We start from the raw sequence: 19,322 nt of genomic DNA on the forward strand, positions 1-19,322 counted from the left end.
TCTGCCGTGAATGAGCTAACTCATTAGATATTCCGAATGCCTGCTAAGAGTCAGGTGTTCAGCTAGACCCTGAATAAATGACAGCAAGGATGGCTCCCCCTAGGCTCACACACTCTAAAAGAGTCAGCTAAAGTACTTGGTTAAAGAACTTCAGATGGTGGTAAGTGGTGGCCGATGGTGTGATAGTGTGGTTTGAGAAGGACGAAGGCCCAATAGTGAAGTAACAAATACCGCTTTCCTGAGTAAGAAGAACGATGTCTTCAAACTCAGTTTTCAGAGATCATGGTGGCTGCTGTGTGGGAGATCTGTCAGCATGTGACTGATGAAACTTAGGGGCAGCTGGTGACTGGTGAGTGGGACACTCTTTGTTTCAGGATGGCAAGGTGGATCTTCAGTCACTTAGAAGTTTAAGGCAAAAAACCTGATTTAGAGTATAGACAGTGTTTTTCCTTTTTAAAGGATTGTTAGGAATGTCTTTGAGAGAAGCTGGCTGTTCTAGACAGTGGGTGACTAGGTGCAGAAGTACAATTTCACAGCTTAGGCTTCTGTATAGTATCATCGGGAGGTTTCTCTGGTTCTTCCTGGCCCTGCGGTCCGTGTTCCTCCAGTCCCACCCAGCCCCATGGTCCCTCAGCTGCTTATAAAATAATCATTCAGAGGCTTGATATTAATTATCAGCTGTATGACCTATGGCAGTCCTCTTGCTAGCTAACTCTTTCATCTTAAATTAACCCATTTCTATTAATCTGTGTTTTGCCACGTGGCTGTGGCATTACCGGTCTGCTGGCATCTTGCTTCTCCTTTGGCAGTGGCTGATGTCTCTCTTACTCCACCTTTCACTTTCCTGTCTCTCTCCTTGGATTTCCTGCTTGCCTCTAAGCTGCCTTGCCATAGGCCAAAGCAGCTTATTTATTAACCAATGGGAACAAAACATATTCACAGTGTACAGAAAGATATCCCCCACAGTATAATGCTTGCCATGATCTAAGAATGGGCTTCCAGAGTGTCAGGAAGTCTGTGCATTTAAACATTTGCTTGGGACTCTGTCAGGGCGGAGGGGCAACTATGCACATGTGATGGCAGCTAATTGAAGGGCCCTGTGAGGAGCTGATAATAAGCATGGTGCCTCACTCATGGTGGGTATTTGGTACACATTCTGGATGGGTAAAGTTAGGACTGTTCACCAAGGACAGAGGCTTCCTAAAAAACAACAAAGGATAAGAACTAGGACCAGAAGGTTTGTAAAAAGCCATGAACTCCTCAAATGAGATTGGTCCTGGTCTGATAGTTATAGCCCCTTTGATTCATGGAAATGTATGTGTTTGTGGGTGGCTCTGTAAAAAGGTACCTGGGGGCGTAGCTAAATTTGGGAAGCTTCCAGCAGTAATGTCTACCAAAAGCAGTGGCTCTCAACCTTCCTAACGCCTCAACCCTTTAATACAGTTCTTCATGTTGGGGTGACCCCCACCCATACATTATTTAATTGCTATTTCATAACTGTAATTTTGCTATTGTTGTGAAGCATGAATATCTGATATGCAATGGGAGGTTGTGACCCCCATGTTGAGAACCCTCAGTCTAAAGGCACCTGGGAGTCTTTACTCTCACAGTGGGGCTTGCAGTACTTGGTGGTGATGGGATCTTGATCTCTTAATCATGTTCCTCTGTACTGTACTGGGAAGCTGCTGAGGAGTCAGGATTGGTGAAAGTGAAATGGGGGATCATGAATGCCTGGACCTCTGAGTTATGGGCCTATAACATTTGGGGTGTTCTAGCTAGAGAAGAGAATAGTCAGTAGTAAATCCAGGGAATCTTTCTTTCTCTTCTCTAGGCCAAACTTAGTGTACAAAACCACTTTCTCCTCCATGTGACAGGTGCAGTAGTTTTATAACTTGATATTCCAGGTTCCCTTGGTTGAATGTCTGTATCGCCTATATTACTCTAAGGCAGAGAATTTTTTTTTTTAAAAGGTTTATTTATTATGTATACAGTGTTCTGCCTGCATGCCAGAAGAGGGCACCAAATCTCATTTCAGATGGTTGTGAGCCACCATATGGTTGCTGGGAATTGAACTCCAGACCTCTGGGAGAGCAGCCAGTGCTCTTACCCTCTGAGCCATCTCTCCAGCCCTAAGGCAGAGAATTGAATGTTGATTTCAGACATTTGTAGAGGCTTCTAAAATTTGTCATGCAGTCTCCTGCCATCACACTGTACAGGCCATGTATCCCTGGGGTCAGATGGACTCCTGGAACAGGAGGAGTTCTATGCCTGCTCATTCAGCTCTCAGAGCTCTAGGAAAGGGCCAATGTCCCTGAAGGTCAGGGAGAGATCTGAGGACTCTAAGAGGGAGTCAGAGCTGAGTGCAAAGAAAGGTCCTAGAAAATCTGGAAACAGGAAGACGAAGGCGTCAGAAGCCTGCAAGGAACAGCATGGAAGTCGTGTTAAACTAGCTTGATGAGGGTAGGACGGGATGTGGCCTTGGAAGTGCAGGCGGCCCCAGAGGCCTGATTCTGAGAGAGCTCTGTGTGGCACAGGCAGGGTGACAGATCCAGGAAAAACTGAAAGAGTAGTAGTGGACAGGGTGTCCAGTAAGCATTAGGGTGTGCAGCTTTGGTGTGAGCCTAGGGGCCAGACCCTTGACAGCAGGAGTTCATCAGATGTGTTGCTCTGAGTGACCATTGCACTGAGAAAAACTGCACAAGAAAAAGTCTCTTAGGATGCTCAGGAGTACATTCCTTTGTTCTGTCTCTACTTTACATCTTTAGAAAAGTATGTTTAGCATACTGTAAGTGGTAGGTAGCAGTGGACAGTAAAAAAGAACTGCTTCAGTTAGGATCTTATTTTTCTTTTTGTTCTCTCATGCAGGAACATTTATTATGATATTTACCCTCTTAAGAAAATCTGAAGTGTACATGGCAGTGTGGTCAATCTTCCCACAGTGCTATGTGGCAGATCTCTAGACTTACCTTGCATAACCCAGGCTTTACCCATATTGAGTTAGAAACGTCCCATTCCCTCTCCAAACCTAGTCCTTGGCAACTGCTATTCTACTTCCTGATCTTAAGAATTGGATTATCATAGAATCTTCTTATTTGTATTGAAAATACAAATGCCTTGAGGGAAAAGCATGCCTGGAAAGCTGTTCAACATGTCTCATGGAGTCCTGGGGTCTTACTGTAGTAGAAAATGGCTGTCTCCTGATCTCTTGCAGTTTATACACTGCCTTGGCATAGTAGTACTGTTTTTAAAATTATTTATGTATTCATTTGCTTATTTGTGTGTGTATGTATGTGTGTGAGAGAGAGAGAGAGAGAGAGAATGTGAATGTGTGTGTGTGAGAAAGAGAGAGAGAATGTGAATGTGTGTGTGTGTGTGTATGTGTGTGAGAAAGAGAGAGAGAATGTGAATGTGTGTGTGTGTGTGTGTGTGTGTGTGTGTGTGTGTTCAAGAGTGCATGCACATCCAGAGAATGAATGTGGAGATCAGAGGGAGTTGGTTCTCTGCTTCCATCTTGTGAATCCCAGGGACTGAACTCAGGCTTGGCAGCAAGCACCATAACCCACCAAGCCATCTTGCTGGCTTTTGTAGCTTCTGTTTGTTTTAATATTCTTGGAGTAAAAGGAACACTGGCTTCAAGGCATAAGCAGTATTATATAGGAAGGCTTCACATAGTGGGGGGAGGGGACAGATCTTCCATGATCAGTGGGTTGAATGCTGTTAAGAACACAAGAGACAGGGTCTTCTCAGTATCAGTGCGACTTCTTCATGGTTATAAGATGTGTGCAGCAGGTTCATGTGTCTCATCCAGATTTCCCTTTTGATATACCTCTTTTTAGGAGGTGGCAAATTTTTCTAGCTTCTCTGTCTAGCCAAATAGTCACCTACTGCCACAATAATGAAACGACAAATTATCACAGACTTGATGCCTCTCAGGCTTGTAGATGGAGTTGATTGCATCTGGCCACTGAAGACTAAGGCGCTCGATCCCCTCAGTCAACAGTCTGCTGGCACTGGCTTTAGCCTGCAAGTTGGGTTCTAATTGCTTCTATGTATTCGTTCTGAGGCAGAGTTGAAGTAGTAACCACTGAGAACATCTCTTCTGATGGTGCGTCAATAGAAAGCAAGAGCCAAGCTTTCCATGTAGTGCATTTAAGCCCTGCAGTTCCCCATCTGTTAATATTCCATCAGCCAAAGGAAGTTGCATAGCCAAGCTCAACACAGAAGGGTACAGAGGAAAAAGAAGGGAGGTAGCAAATACCTAATAATCTTTCAGCTAAACCCCTTATTCCCCAAGCTGGCTTTGTCTCAGGGGACCTCAGCTAGAATTAGTGCAAACACAAAATTCTAAACTGATCATCAAAAATGGGAGAAAGATGTTACTAATTATGGCTTAGAGTAATCAACAGGGTAGTTAGGAGTCAAGCAGCTTGGCTAGTAGAGAACCTAGTAGTCATACACTAGGCATGAAGAGTCAACCAATAAAGTTCGTTACTCATCATAGGGACTCCAAAGGAACAGGTACACAAAGAAGCTCCCTGTCACCTCGTTTTGTTACCTGTCCCACGGAAGGATCAGAAAATTTCAGGCATGGGCTCCTCATGGTCTGTTTGATCCCTAGTCTAGCCTTCCCTGATCTGTTCCCTGTTTCTGATCCCTAACTCAATCTCTGCATCTCCTGTGGCTGTTCCTTCTCTTGGCCCTTGTTTCTCTCTCACTTCTACCTCCCTTTGGGGTTCATTGTGTGCACTTTACTATATAACCAAAGCAGTGACCCTGGGAGGGAAATGCTGCCAGAGAAAGGATCAATAATGCTATGGTCAATGGTACCTAGTGTTTCCCAGTACTTGTAATACGCCAAGAATGCTGACAATATTTAGTGTGTGTATCTTAAAACTGAGTTCTCTGTAACCCTCCTAGGGCCCTAGTGAGGTGGCTGCTTTTACTCTTCTCTTCAGCACATGGGGCCATTGAGGCTCAAGGAGCTCAAATAAGGTAACTAAGATTATAAAACTAGTACAGGGTAGAGTTGGGTCTATAGATTGGACACCATATGAACTTGGCTCCATATTCATCCTCTTAACCACCAGGCACTTTTGTCTGTGAAGGATTTGTCATTTAAAAGCATATTGGAACTGTCTGGGGATAGGATAAATAATGTATTTTTTGAGTATCGAAAAATCACAAAGTTTAGTGATGCCACCCCCTGCCCCCAGAGCATGGATCTAACAGGAGCCTTTCAGTGAAAATAACAGTGTAAAAGTATTATTTTTATGGAGTTGTTAATTGTTTTATGGAGCAAGCTCATAAAAGTCACACACCACAAAACATAATTACAAAATGCACTTGACATCAATTACAGGAAGTGTTGATTTCATTAACTCACATCTTGTACAGAGCTGTAAATTATGGGAAGGATCGAATGTGTGTTCTTCTCAGTGGCTAACCGATCCATCATGGAGCCATAGTTGAGGATAGACCCCTGTAGCATTCTCTTGAGGAGTAGGGGACAATGCTTTTCATTTCCATCATATATGTCTTGTTTTTGAGGTACAAGAGCCATATTCTTGCACCTTTGCAATTCTTGAGGTGCCTTCCAGGGATCCACAGGTAAAGACTGATTTAGAAGTTCTGGAGATCACAGCGGTGTGACTTTCCTATTCCCATCATCTTACAAGTATGTGGTAGCGTTTTCTGGAGGCTGCAGGATGTTGTGTTGTGACATATTTGTAGAAGCAGATATGATAATCCAGATTATAGCAAAATTCATAAAAGTGGAAAGCAATGTCGACCTTGTAATTTCTTGGAGGAGGTATAGTTATTCCTATAAGATTTTTTTTTGTGTTAACATGCAATGGGTTCATTATTATGTTAAGGTAAATTGCAAAACACTCAACATCTCACTTTTAACTGTTAATAAGATAAATATTGGCAAATATAACCCTTCTCATAAAAGCTTTTAGAGACTTACAATAAACTTAAAAGTATGAACAGGTCTCAAGACCTGGAGTTTGAGAACCATTGTTATAACCTATCATGTACTCCCTCTTTGTTTTTGGAAGCCAGGAACACTGTGCCCAACTTACAGACCACCTTTCCAGCATTTCCCTGAGCTTGTAAGACATTAATATTATCCCATGTATTATTTTTACTCCATTTTCTTCCTAATAATTTTATGATCTGTTTATTTCTCATATTTTCTCTTTATTTAAAGATATTAAATTGTAAGCTTTTTGCAAGCTGCTATGGGCTGTTGGAAATGAAACATTGGTAGAAAAGGGTGTGTTGGCCTTTTAGAGCATATGTAAGATGCAATTGTGAAGATTTTCATATAAATGTGCTCTCAAATTCAAATGCTACTTCTCACAGACTGCAGGCAGGCTCTGCCTCTCATTGTTGAAGCCATTGCCACTGTATCTAAATGGATGGGACTTTTGTCCTGAGCTCTCTTCAATCTCCAGTCTCTAAATTATGCATATCCTTTTAAGGTGCGGCCTCTCTCCCACTCACTCTCTTCCCCCAGCCTGCTGGAGTTTCTCCCCCTTTCTTCTACTTTGCATTTATATCCTCTATGACCTATTCTTAAAATATATTTTCAAATGCATTTCTTGAGTTCAGAATAAAAGGCTAGTACTTTCAGCATTACTTCGTCTTCGTTATTAGCCTCTTATAACTCTCTCTGATTTAAGGTTATTGTATAATACTTGAGCTCTCTGCTAATGTACATTGCATTGGCCCTGTAATCAGTGCACATTTCAAGGGCTTCAGTCAACAATAGTACCTGAAGCTTTGAATTTGAAAAAAGTATAATTATTTTTGCAAATTGGTGTCTAAATAGAGAAGGGGATTAGATTGGTCTAAGCATTCAGTAAAGTATACCCTTCAACTTCGGCATTGTATATTATGTGCAGATAATTAAACTTGTAGTGAGCATCAGTTGTCAATTATTACCATAGTTTGGATGGGTGGACTTGAGAGTACCCCCTCCCCCTTTCTCTTTTTCTGTCTCTCTATTGAAATCAATTATTCAGCTTGGAAGGAAATGTTTGTCTATTGTTGTGTTATCTGTGTTACAGAGTGCTTTCTCCAAAGCTTCCATAACCCTTGGTAGTGGAGTTGAATTCAGTGGGGAGGGGATAGGGAAAAGGAAGGGGAGAGGGAGGGAGAGAGGTAAAGAAGGGAGAGAGGGAGGCAGGGTGATGGAGTGAGAGCAAGTTATGAGATACCATGCTGGATTTGCTTTTAAAATTCATTTTTAGAAATATAATTCTCTTGAGGTAGGTTGATTTCCAATTTTCTGAGATACCGCCATAATGATTTCCAGAGTGACTGTACAAGATTGCACTCCCACCAGCAGTGGAGGAGTGTTCTCCTTTCTCCACATCCTCTCCAACATAGGCTGTCATCAGTGTTTTTGATCTTAGCCATTTTGCCAGGCATAAGATGATGGTATCTCAGAGTTGTTTTGATTTGCATTTCCCTGATGGCTAAGGATGTTGAGTGGGCATATGCCTAAAAGATGCTCAACCACACCACAAGGACACTTGCTCAACTATGTTCATAGCAGCATTATTCGTAATAGCCAGAACCTGGAAACAACCTAGATGCTCCTCAACCGAAGAATGGACAAAGAAAATGTGGAGTAAAACACAATGGAGTATTACTCAGTGGTTAAAAAAAAAAAAAAAAAAAAAAAAAAAAAAAAAAAAAAACCCATGGCATTAGGAAATTTGTAGGCAAATGGATGGAACTAGAAAAAAAAATCATCCTGAGTGAGGTAACCCAGACCCAGAAGGACAAACATGGTATGTACTCACTTGTAAGTGGATATTAGATGCAAAGCAAAGGATAACCAGACCTCAATCCACAACCCCAGAGAAGCTAGGTAAAGAGGAGGATCCTAAGGGGGACATGTATGGATTGCTACAGGAAGAGGAAAGGGTTAAGGTCTCCTGGGCAAACTGGGATAGGAGAGTGGAGGGGAGGAGATGGGGGTTTGAACATGAGGGATTGAGATGGCTGAGTTTGAGGAGGGATGGAGAGGAAGAGCAATGAAAGAAATGTCTTGACAGAGTGAGCCAGTACAGGGTTAGGGAGAAACCTGGTGCTAGGGATGGTCACCTGTGTGTAATCACAGCTGCTCTGATTTCAAAATGGCAACAGCCATATCATGCCTAGAGTAAAGAATTTTGCAACACTTTGATTTATATAAACCTAAGTTGAGGGGTTATAAATGATAGGGCTGATTTTTTAAAAAAAAATTTTTAATTTTTATTTTGCAATACAATTCAGTTCTACATATCAGCCACGGATTCCCTTGTTCTCCCCCCTCCCGCCCCCCTCACCTTCCCCCCAGCCCACCCCCCATTCCCACCTCCTCCAGGGCAAAGCCTTCCCCACAGACTGAGATCAACCTGGTAGACTCAGTCCAGGTAGGTCCAGTCCCCTCCTCCTAGGCCGAGCCAAGCGATCCTGCATAGGCCCCAGGTTTCAAACAGCCAACTCATGCAATGAGCACAGGACCCGGTCCCACTGCCTGGATGCCTCCCAAACAGATCAAGCCAATCAACTGTCTCACCCATTCAGAGGGCCTGATTCAGTTGGTGACCCCTCAGCCATTGGTTCATAGTTCATGTGTTTCCATTCATTTGGCTATTTGTCTGTGTGCTTTATCCAACCTTGGTCTCAACAATTCTCACTCATATAAACCCTCCTCATTCTCGCTAATTGGACTCCCAGAGATCCACTCGGGGCCTAGCCATGGATCTCTGCATCCAGTTCCCTCAGTCGTTGGATGAGGTTTCTAGCACGACAATTAGGGTGGTTGGCCATCCCATCACCAGAGTAGGTCAGTTCGGGCTGTCTCTCGACCATTGCCAGCAGTCTGTTATGGGGGTATCTTTGTGGATTTCTGTGGGCCTCTCTAGCACTTTGCTTCTTCCTATTCTCATGTGGTCTTCATTTACCATGGTCTCCTATTCCTTGTTCTCCCTCTCTGCTGTTGATCCAGTTGGGATCTCCCGCTCCCCCGAGCTCTCTTTCCCTCGACCCTCGCTCTTCACTACCCCCACTCATATCCAGGCTGTTCATGTAGATCTCATTCCATTTCTCTGTCATTGGGCGATCCCCGTGTCTTTCTTGGGGTCCTGTTTTCCAGGTAGCCTGCCTGGTGATGTGAGTAGCAGTCCAGTCATCCTTGTTCCACATCTAGTATCCTGCTATGAGGGAGTACATACCATGTTTGTCTTTCTGAGTCTGGGTTACCTCACTCAGGATGATTTTTTCTAGATCCATCCATTTGTCTGCAAACCTCATGATGTCATTGTTTTTCTCTGCTGAGTAGTATTCCATTGTGTATATGTACCATATTTTGTTTATCCATTCTTCAGTTGAAGGGCATCTAGGTTGTTTCCATGTTCTGGCTATTACAAACAATGCTGATATGAACATAGCTGAACAAGTGCTCTTGTGGTGTGGTTGAACATTCCTTGGGTATATGCCCAAGAGTGGTATAGCTGGATCTTGGGGGAGATGGATTCCCAATTTTCTAAGAAAGTGCCATATTGATTTCCAAAGTGGTTGTACAAGCTTGCATTCCCACCAGCAGTGGAGGAGAGTTCCCCTAGCTTCACATCCTCTCCAGCATAAGCTGTCTTCAGTGTTTTGATCTTAGCCATTCTGACAGGCATAAGGTGGTATCTCAGAGTTGTTTTGATTTGCATTTCCCTGATGATTAGGGATGTTGAGCAATTCCTTAAATGTCTTTCAGCCATTTGAGTTTCCTCTGTTGAGAATTCTCTGTTTAGCTCTATAGGATAGGGCTGATTTTTTAAAATTTAATTACCTTATTTATTTTATATCCCAACTGTACTTTCTTTTCCCTTCTCTCCTCCCATTCCCTCCTCCTTCCCTCTGCCCTGTTCCCCAATCCACTCCTCCTCTGTTTCTGTTCAGAAAGAGGCAGGCCTACCATGGGTATCAACAAAGCTTGGCTATCAAGTTTCGGTAAGACTAAGCATCTCTCCTTGTATTAAGGCTGGGCAAGGCAATGCAGTATGAGGAATAGGTTCCCAAGAGCCAGCCAAAGCGTTAGGGACAGCTCCTGCTCCTATTGTTAGGAGTCTCACAAGTAAACCAAGATACACAATTGTCATATATACGTAGAGGGCCTAGGTCAGTCCCATGCAGGCTCCCTGGTTGTTGGTTCAGTTTCTGAGAGCTCCTATGAGCCAGGTTAGTTGTTTCTGTGGATTTTCCTGTGATGTCCTTGACTCTTCTGACTCCTGCAATCCTTCCTCCCTCTCTTCAGCAGGATTCCCCAAGCTCGGCCTAATGTCTGGCTGTGGGTCTCTGCATCTGTTTCCATCAGTTACTGGATGAAGGCTTTCTGATGATAATTGGGGTAGTCACCAATCTGGTCATAGGAGATGGCCAGCTCAGTCTACATATCCACTATTGCTAGGAGGACCCCACCATAGCTGGGGCCATCCTTGTAGATTTTTGGGAGTTTCCCTTGCATCAGGTTTTTACCTGACTCCAAAACACAACCCCTTTCTAGTCATCTATTTCAGTACTCTCCACATTCATCCACATCCAAACCTGATCTTTCAAGTTCCCATCCCCACCTGCCCCCAGTCCACCCAGGAGATCTCTTCTATTTCCTCTTTCCAGGGAAATATATGTATCCAACCTTGGGCCCTCCTTGTTACCTAGCCTCCGTAGGACTGTGGATTATAGCATTATCCTTTACTTTACAGCTAATATTCACTTACAAGTGAGTACATACTATGTTTGTCTCTCTGGGTCTGGATGTTTTTTTTTTTTCTAGAAAACCTCACTCAGGATGATTTTTTTCTAGAAGTTCCATCCATTTGCCTTCAGATTTCCCGATGTCACTGTTTTCAAGCGCTGAGTAATACTCCATCGTGTAAATGTACCACATTTTCTCTATTCATTCTTCAGTAGAGGCGCATCTAGGTTGTTTTCAGGTTCTGGCTTTTGTGAATAAAGTTGCTTATTATGAATATAGTTGGGCAAGTGTCATTTTGGTAAGATTGAGCATCCTTTGGTGCCCAAGAATAGTATAAACTGGGTCTTGTGTTAGATTGATTTCCAGTTTTCTGAGAAACCACCATATTGATTTCCAAAGCAGCTATACAAATTCACACTCTTACAAGCAAGGGAAGAGTGTTCCCCTTGATCCATACCCTCTCCAGAATGAGCTGTCTCTTGTGCTTTTGATCTTAGCCATTCTGATGGTGTAAGAGGGGATCTCAGAGGCAGGCGTTTTGATTTGTGTTTCCCTGATAGCTAAAGATGTTGAACATTTCTCTAAGTGATTCTTGGCCATTTGAGATTCCTCTGTTGAGAATTCTCTCTTTAGATCTGTACCCCATTTTCAAATTAGATTATTTTGTTTGTTGATGTCCAATTTCTTGAGTTCTTTAAATATTTTTGAAATCAGTCCTCTGTTAGATGTGGGGTTGGTGAAGAGCTTTTCCCATTCTGTAGGCTACCGTTTTTTGTCCTATGGACATTGTCTTTTGGCTTACAGAAACTTATCAGTTTCATGAGGTTCCATTTATTAATTGTTGATCTTAGTGCTATTATCTTCTCTTTGGGGAAAGAAAGCTAAAACACAGCATTCAGGGAGGAGAGAGTGCCCTGAAAGTCAGCAGATTGTTTTGTGGAAGGTGTTGGAGGTGGAGTGTTTCTAGAAAACAGAGAATGTTTGTAAGAGTCTCAAGTGAGTGTGTAGGTCTCCCTCACTGCCACTCCTGAGACAGGGTCTCTCTCTGTAGCCCTGGATGTCCTGGAACTCACTCTGTAGACCAGGCTGGTCTTGAACTCAGAGATCTGCCTGCCTCTGCTGGGATTAAAGACCTATATCACCACCACCTGGTGAGGGTGTGTTTTCTGAGTGTAGCAAAATTTATGAACAGTAAAATAGAAATATATAGCGAACGTCCGGGGTTCAGAGCAGAGTTAGGTGGGTTTGGTAAACGTAAGTACTCGTGTCATATGACTGTTATAAAGAAAAGCATCACTACTCATAATGTCCTCTCTTACCTGCCTCCAGTTTTTCTGACTCCCGTGGCTCTCAGTCTTTTGATTTGTTTCCATGATGAGATTTTCTTGTTATAAATGGCTATACATATAATATAAACAGTATTACATAGCATTGTTTCCTGAAACCTGACAGGAAGAGGGTAACACTGTGTTCTTTTGAGTCTGGGTTTCTCTGCTGTGATGTTTCTATGCTGTCTGTGTCCGGAGCTTGCTTGCTCGTCTCCTGTTGAGCAGTGCTGTTAATGTGCGGTCTTTGTGCACATTTTCATCAGTTCACTTTTGCGTTTCTTCTAGTTTGTAGCTTTTATAAATTAAGAATAATAAGCACATGTACCAAACATCTCAGGAACCATGAATTTTCTCAGTTTTAGGTATCTTCCTAGATATGGAATTGCTGGCTTACAGATAGGGCGTATGTTTAGCTTAATGAGAAACTGCCACAGCTTGGTCACACAATTTAATATTCTTAACAGCAAGTGTGAAAGATGGACTTGCTGATATTTTGGCTGATATCTGGTGGCATCATTCTGTCTGAATAGCTATTTTAGTTTAGGGCAGTCATTTTAATTTTAATCTGTATTTTCTTGATAACATGATTGCTTATTTATTTGCTTATTGGATTTTATAATTTCATAAATTTTTTTTCTTTTCTTTTTATTTTTTTTTAATTTTTATTTTGCAATACAATTCAGTTCTACATATCAGCCACAAATTCCCTTGTTCTCCCCCCTCCCGCCCCCCTCACCTTCCCCCAAGCCCGCCCCCCATTCCAATCTCCTCCAGGACAAAGCCTTCCCCGCAGACTGAGATCAACCTGGTGGACTCAGTCCAGGTAGGTCCAGTCCCCTCCTCCCAGGCCGAGCCAAGGGACCCTGCATAGGCCCCAGGTTTCAAACAGCCAACTCATGCAATGAGCACAGGACCCGGTCCCACTGCCTGGATGCCTCCCAAACAGATCAGGCCAATCAACTGTCTCACCAACTCAGAGGGCCTGATCCAGTTGGTGACCCCTCAGCCATTGGTTCATATTTCATGTGTTTCGGTTCGTTTGGCTATTTGTCTCTGTGCTTTATCCAATCTTGGTCTCAACAATTCTCGCTCATATAAACCCTCCTCATTCTCGCTAATTGGACTCCCAGAGATCCACCCGGGGCCTACTCATGGTTCTCTGCATCCAGATCCCTCAGTAGTTGGATGAGGTTTCTAGCACGACAATTAGGGTGTTTGGCCATCCCATCACCAGAGTAGGTCAGTTCGGGCTGTCTCTTGACCATTGCCAGCAATCTGTTGTGGGGGTATCTTTGTGGATTTCTGTGGGCCTCTCTAGCACTTTGTTTCTTCCTATTCTCATGTGGTCTTCATTTAGCATGGTCTCCTATTCCTTGTTCTCCCTCTCTGTTGTTGATCCAGCTGGGATCTCCCGCTCCCCCAAGCTCTCTTTCCCTCGACACTCGCCCTTCATTACCCCGACTCATGTCCAGGCTGTTCATGTAGATCTCATTCCATTTCTTTGTCATTGGGCAATCCCCGTGTCTTTCTTGGGGTCCTGTTTTCAAGGTAACCTCCCTGGTGATGTGAGTAGCAGTCCAGTCATCCTTGTTCCACATTTAGTATCCTCCTATGAGTGAGTACATACCATGTTTGTCTTTCTGAGTCTGGGATACCTCACTCAGGATAATTTTTTCTAGATCCATCCATTTGTCTGCAAACCTCATGATGTCATTGTTTTTCTCTGCTGAATAGTATTCCATTGTGTATATGTACCACATTTTGTTTATCCATTCTTCAGTTGAAGGGCATCTAGGTTGTTTCCATGTTCTGGCTATTACAAACAATGCTGATATGAACATAGCTGAACAAGTGCTCTTGTGGTGTGGTTGAGCATTCCTTGGGTATATGCCCAAGAGTGGTATAGCTGGATCTTGGGGGAGATGGATTCCCAATTTTCTAAGAAAGCGCCATATTGATTTCCAAAGTGGTTGTATAAGCTTGCATTCCCACCAGCAGTGGAGGAGAGTTCCCCTAGCTCCACATCCTCTCCAGCATAAGGTGTCTTCAGTGTTTTTGATCTTAGCCATTCTGACAGGCGTAAGGTGGTATCTCAGAGTTGTTTTGATTTGCATTTCCCTGATGATTAGGGATGTTGAGCAATTCCTTAAATGTCTTTCAGCCAATTTCATAAATTTTTATTAAAGAGTTAGTTTTAATTATGTGTCTGTGTGTGGGTGTGTGCATGTGTGTGGGTTTGTGCCTGTGTGTGGGTATGTGCATGTGTGTGGGTATGTGTCTGTGTGTGGGTGTGTGCCTGTGTGTGGGTATGCGTCTGTGTGTAGGTATGTGTCTGTGTGTGGGTATGTGTCTGTGTGTGGGTATGTGCCTGTGTGTGGGTGTCTGTGTGTGGGTATGTGTCTGTGTGTGGGTATGTGCATGTGTATGGGTATGTGCATGTGTGTGGGTATGTGCATGTGTGTGGGTGTGTACATGTGTGTGGGTGTGTGCCTGTGTGTGGGTGTGTGCATGTGTGTGGGTATGTGTCTGTGTGTGGGTGTGTGCCTGTGTGTGGGTGTGTGCATGTGTGTGGGTATGTGTCTGTGTGTGGGTGTGTGCCTGTGTGTGGGTATGTGTCTATGTGTGGGTATGTGTCTGTGTGTGGGTATGTGCCTGTGTGTGGGTATGTGCCTGTGTGTGGGTGTGTGCATGTGTGTGGGTGTGTGCCTGTGAGTGCAGGAGCCTGTGGAGACCAGAGGCACTGGATTCCCTGGGACTGGAGTTACAGGCTGTTGTGAGCTGCCCAATGTGGATGCTTAGAAGCCTACTCAGGTCCTCTGCAAGAGTGTTATGTGCTCTTAACCATTGGGTCATCTTTCCAGCTCCCATTTTTCTTTTGAGATAGACTGGGCTTAAACCTGCTCCATCCTTCCTAGTGTGAAGATTATTGCTATGTACCACCACATTGGGCTTGCTTCTTAATTTATTATTTTAAAAATAAAATTATCTTAAATACTGAAAAAGCTGTTAGTTTTCAACTATTGTTAGGAATTTATCTGTTTCTTCTTTAATTTTTTTTTTAATTAGAGATCTGAAGTGATTTTGCTTTTATTTCCTTCAAGTTAAGCTGATCATGAAATTTCACAGTGATTTCTGGGGTGAGGCAGAAGGAAAGTGTGTTCAGAATCATCAAGGCCATGGCCTGGTTGGCCTGAGAAGGAGCAAGGAGAGGAGGCCTCTCTGGGGAAGCTGGAGGAGCAGCAGCAGCCCCACTGGCAGGTAGGTGATATTCCGAGAGCCGGGAGCTGGTAAGCAATGTCCTCAGCAGCTTCCAGCTTGCACAGCTCAATCAGGCCATCACCTGCGGTGGCCAGCGAGTAGACAATCAGCTCGGCTGCCTTGGAGTCACCCTCAGCAGAGATGATGGCTGCCTTCTTCTGCTGCTCAGCCTTTTCCACCACAATTCTGGCCCTCTCCGCTTCCTGCTGAGCCACCTGTTTGGCTTCCACAGCTTCTGTGAACTTCCTGAAGGTCAGATGTGTCAGGGACACGTCATCCAGGATGAGCCCAAACGTTGCTGCTCTCTCTGTGAGGTCATCACTCACCTGCCTCGAGACCAGCTCTCGCTGGTTGATCAATTCTCCAGCATCAAAGCGAGCCACTACTGACTTGAGGATCTCTGTGGTAATAGACGGCAGCACCCGCTCATCATAGTCCTCACCGATGCTGGTATAGATACGAGGAAGCTGGCTGGTTACCGGCCGGAAGAGGATGTGTAGCGTGATGTTGACGACGTTCTGCAAATCTTTGCTACCGGTGAAGACTGGTACGTTCCGTAGTCGTGAGCGGCAGTCAAAGATAATTGGTTTCTGTACCCAAGGGATGAGAAAGCGAGTCCCTTCCCCTACCACAATGTCCTGTACTCCAAGGAATTGGCCAAAGATGACACCTCTGTGTCCAGCATCCACATTATATAAGGCAGAGTTCTCCTGCAACTGCTAAAGTTAGGTCGAACTTTACGATGGACTCAAACACTTTGGCAGCCATGATTCCTTCTATTGTACCCATTCACACCTGCTTCCACTCTGACCTCCACATGAATTCCCTCTTCTTTAATTCTTTTGGTTGTTTAATAACACAAAATTCACATGGCATAAAATCATCAGTTTAAGAGGGTACAGTTTACTTGGGTCTGCTAATCCCAACTATGCTGAAAACTGAAGCAGGAGGTCTGCATAGGCTATACAATGAATTCAATGTCACTTAATTAGACCTGATCTCAAAGGTAGACAAATAAAACAAAAGTCCCATGGTAGAGCACTTGCTTAGCATGTGTAAGACTCTAAGATTCATGTCAGCATTTGTAGGAGGAAAAAAAATGCACAATTAAGTGTTTAGACTGCTCTCAAATGTTGGCAGGTATCACCTCTATCTAGATCCAAAACATTTTATCACTAAATAAGAAGACCCTATGCCATGAAATAGCTATTATTTCTTCCCTTCTGTGGCTACTGGCAACCACTGCTCTGTTTTATGTTCCCATGAATTTGACCTGTTCTAGATATTTGACAAGAACTGGTTCACACACAATATGACCGTTTGCATCTGGCTTTTTTTTTTTTTTTTCAATTAGCGCGGTGCTTTGGTGATTCCTCCATGCTGTGGTATGGCTTAGTGCTGTCTTCCTCTTCATGACTCCCACCCGTAATATTTCTCTTATTTTTTCTGCTATTATGTATGTGCACACTTAGGATTTCCCCCTTATTGTAAAATACCACTCTTTCTCTTGTAATATTCCTGGCTGAGTGCTGTCTTTACAGCATGTCTTTTGTAGACAGAATGAAGATTTTTATGGCTACCCAACATGTATGTGGTAGACTTTACCCCACATTGTTAAGTTTGGATGTTGAAACTGACAATATCACACATGTACCAAGAAGGTATGAAAGGGCTCATTCCTTACATAATAAGGCTTCCATAGGAGAGGAATGGTGGCTGAACCCAAGCTGGTGAAAAATGGCTTGAGAATAAGCAAAACACACACACACACACACACACACACACACACACACACACACAGAGAGAGAGAGAGAGAGAGAGAGAGAGAGAGAGAGAGAGAGAGAGAGAGAGAGAGAGAGAGAGAGGAGTGGGGTGGGGGAGCCTGAGTGATTGAGAAAATGTCTTTCTGTGTATGACTTGGATACTGCTCTAAAAACTGAGTCTCATTTGGTCTGAACTTTCCTCTAGGGGCAATTGTGTTTTTATGACCCAAGGTCAACCTCAGATGTTCTTCCTCAGTATCCTGTCCACTTTGATTTTTGAAATAATCTCTCACTGGTGTGGAACTTGCTGATTAATCTACACTGACTGACCAGCAAGCTCCAGGGATCTGCCTGACTTTGTCTCCCAGCACTGGGGTTACAAGGCTTTTATGAGTTCTGGTTCCTCATGTTTGTGGAACAAGTAGGTTAATTACTAAACTCTCTCCCCAGCTCCAAGAAGGAGTCTGGGGCTTTCTTAACAGCTTGCTTATAAATGTGGGCTGGAAAGAAGGCAAAGAATGAGGGCTTGAAAGCTGACAACAATAAAATAATTCTGTTATACTCTTTGCATTTTCTTTGTAATAAAATGGTGTCAGGTTCTATACCACATGAATCTAAGTTTTTAGAAATCTGGCAAAAGTTTTTCCATTTAACCATTTCATGAACTCACTTTGATTGCTAGCATTTCCTTGAGATTCTTCTAGTGAGTGTGGCTGTGCTCTGTCTGCATTACCCATCTATTCTCGATGCTTACTTTTCCCTTTAGAGCTTTAGAATCATATTCACAGTCATTTAAAACTCCCATCCAGACGGTTATTAGAGCTCTGGCCGCTCTGCTGTTGGTTTTGATGTTGCCTTGGCCTTTCTAGACTGGTTTTGCCTTTTAGTAAGCTTTGTAATTTTTAGTTGAAAACTGGACCTTGGGTACTGGGTAGTAAGAACTGAGTAATATAGGCTTCTAGTAGGCTTTTTGTTTTTCTAGTTGAGCAGACATCTTTATTGTTGCTGCTGTAATATTTGGGTCTAAAAATTATCCAAGTAGGCTTATTTGAATCTCTGTTTTTTTATGTCTACACACATAGACTTTTTAGAAACTTTATTTTTACTTTAAAATTGTGTGTGTGTGTGTGTGTGTGTGTGTGTGTGTGTGTGTGTGTGTGTGTGTGTAGGTGCCTGTGGAGGCCAGAAGAGAGTGTCAGTTTCTCTGGAGTTGGAATTTCAAGTGGTTGTGAGTCTCTCAACATGGGTGCTGGGAAACAAACTCGGATCTTTAAGAACGCATGCACTCTTAACTACTGAGCCATTTTCCAGGCCCTTCTCCAGAGCTCTTAATGAGGCATGAAACTTGCAGGAATGAAAAGGCCAATCCAGCCTGAACTGTTTTTGGGTGCATGTACAAGAAAGTAAAATTGTGTTGACAAAAATCCCCTATTTCCATCTTATGCATGTGTATAATTGGGTGTATATATGACTAAAGTAATATGTATTGTGGAAGCAGACAAATGCAATACATTAATGATTGTATTGACCTAATCTATCAATCAAAATAGGGAATCACCCTTGCTATTCCCCCTGGTAGCCAACTCCTCTTACATACCACGAGAAGAAACCCTGAACAGTAATCAGGGCTCTTGAGTGTCTTCACTTTCATAGCCTGCTTCTCTTCCAGCATGTTTTTTTTTTCTTTTTTTCTTTCTTTCTTTTTTTTTTTTTTTCAGAGACAAAGTTGCTCTGTGTAATAGCTCTAGCTGTTCTGGAACTAGCTCTGCAGACCAGGCTGGCCTTGAACTCACAGTGACCCGCCTGCCTCTGCTGGGATTAAAGGCGTGCCTGCCCAGCTCTTCCAACATGTTCTGACCTCTTCCATTGCTCTACTTTAAGTAGTTTCCTTGGAGCTTTTGTAAGTCTGTGTGAGACTTATTCTACTTCCTTTAATACAAGGCCATGAACCTGGAAACACTCAACCAGACCTGACCACCAGTAAACAGTAGGTATGGGATGGGAAGTAGTTTATGATCCTCTTAGTTTTAATTGTTTAGTGACAGGCTTAGATATTTTTTTATCTTGCACGTTGAAGACTAATGGGGTTATTTCCTTTTCACAGCCCAGTTAAGGCTGGATAATGCCTCAGCTGGTTAGATTCTGAAAAAGTAGATTCTCCCCAGGGCAAGCCTTGCTATAGAATACTGGAGCTCTTGGTGTCATTTCAGAATGATGATTTTTCCC

The 19,322-nt window shown here is 43.2% G+C and overlaps 1 pseudogene; it reads right to left on the reverse strand.

Annotated features, from left to right (window-relative positions):
• Positions 1-15,218: 15,218 nt before the first annotated feature.
• LOC131896966 (prohibitin 1-like) lies at positions 15,219-16,101 on the reverse strand (annotated as a pseudogene).
• Between the last annotated feature and the right edge of the window lie 3,221 nt (positions 16,102-19,322).

The sequence above is a fragment of the Peromyscus eremicus genome, chromosome 1, assembly GCF_949786415.1.
Source record: "Peromyscus eremicus chromosome 1, PerEre_H2_v1, whole genome shotgun sequence".
Taxonomy (NCBI): domain Eukaryota; kingdom Metazoa; phylum Chordata; class Mammalia; order Rodentia; family Cricetidae; genus Peromyscus; species Peromyscus eremicus.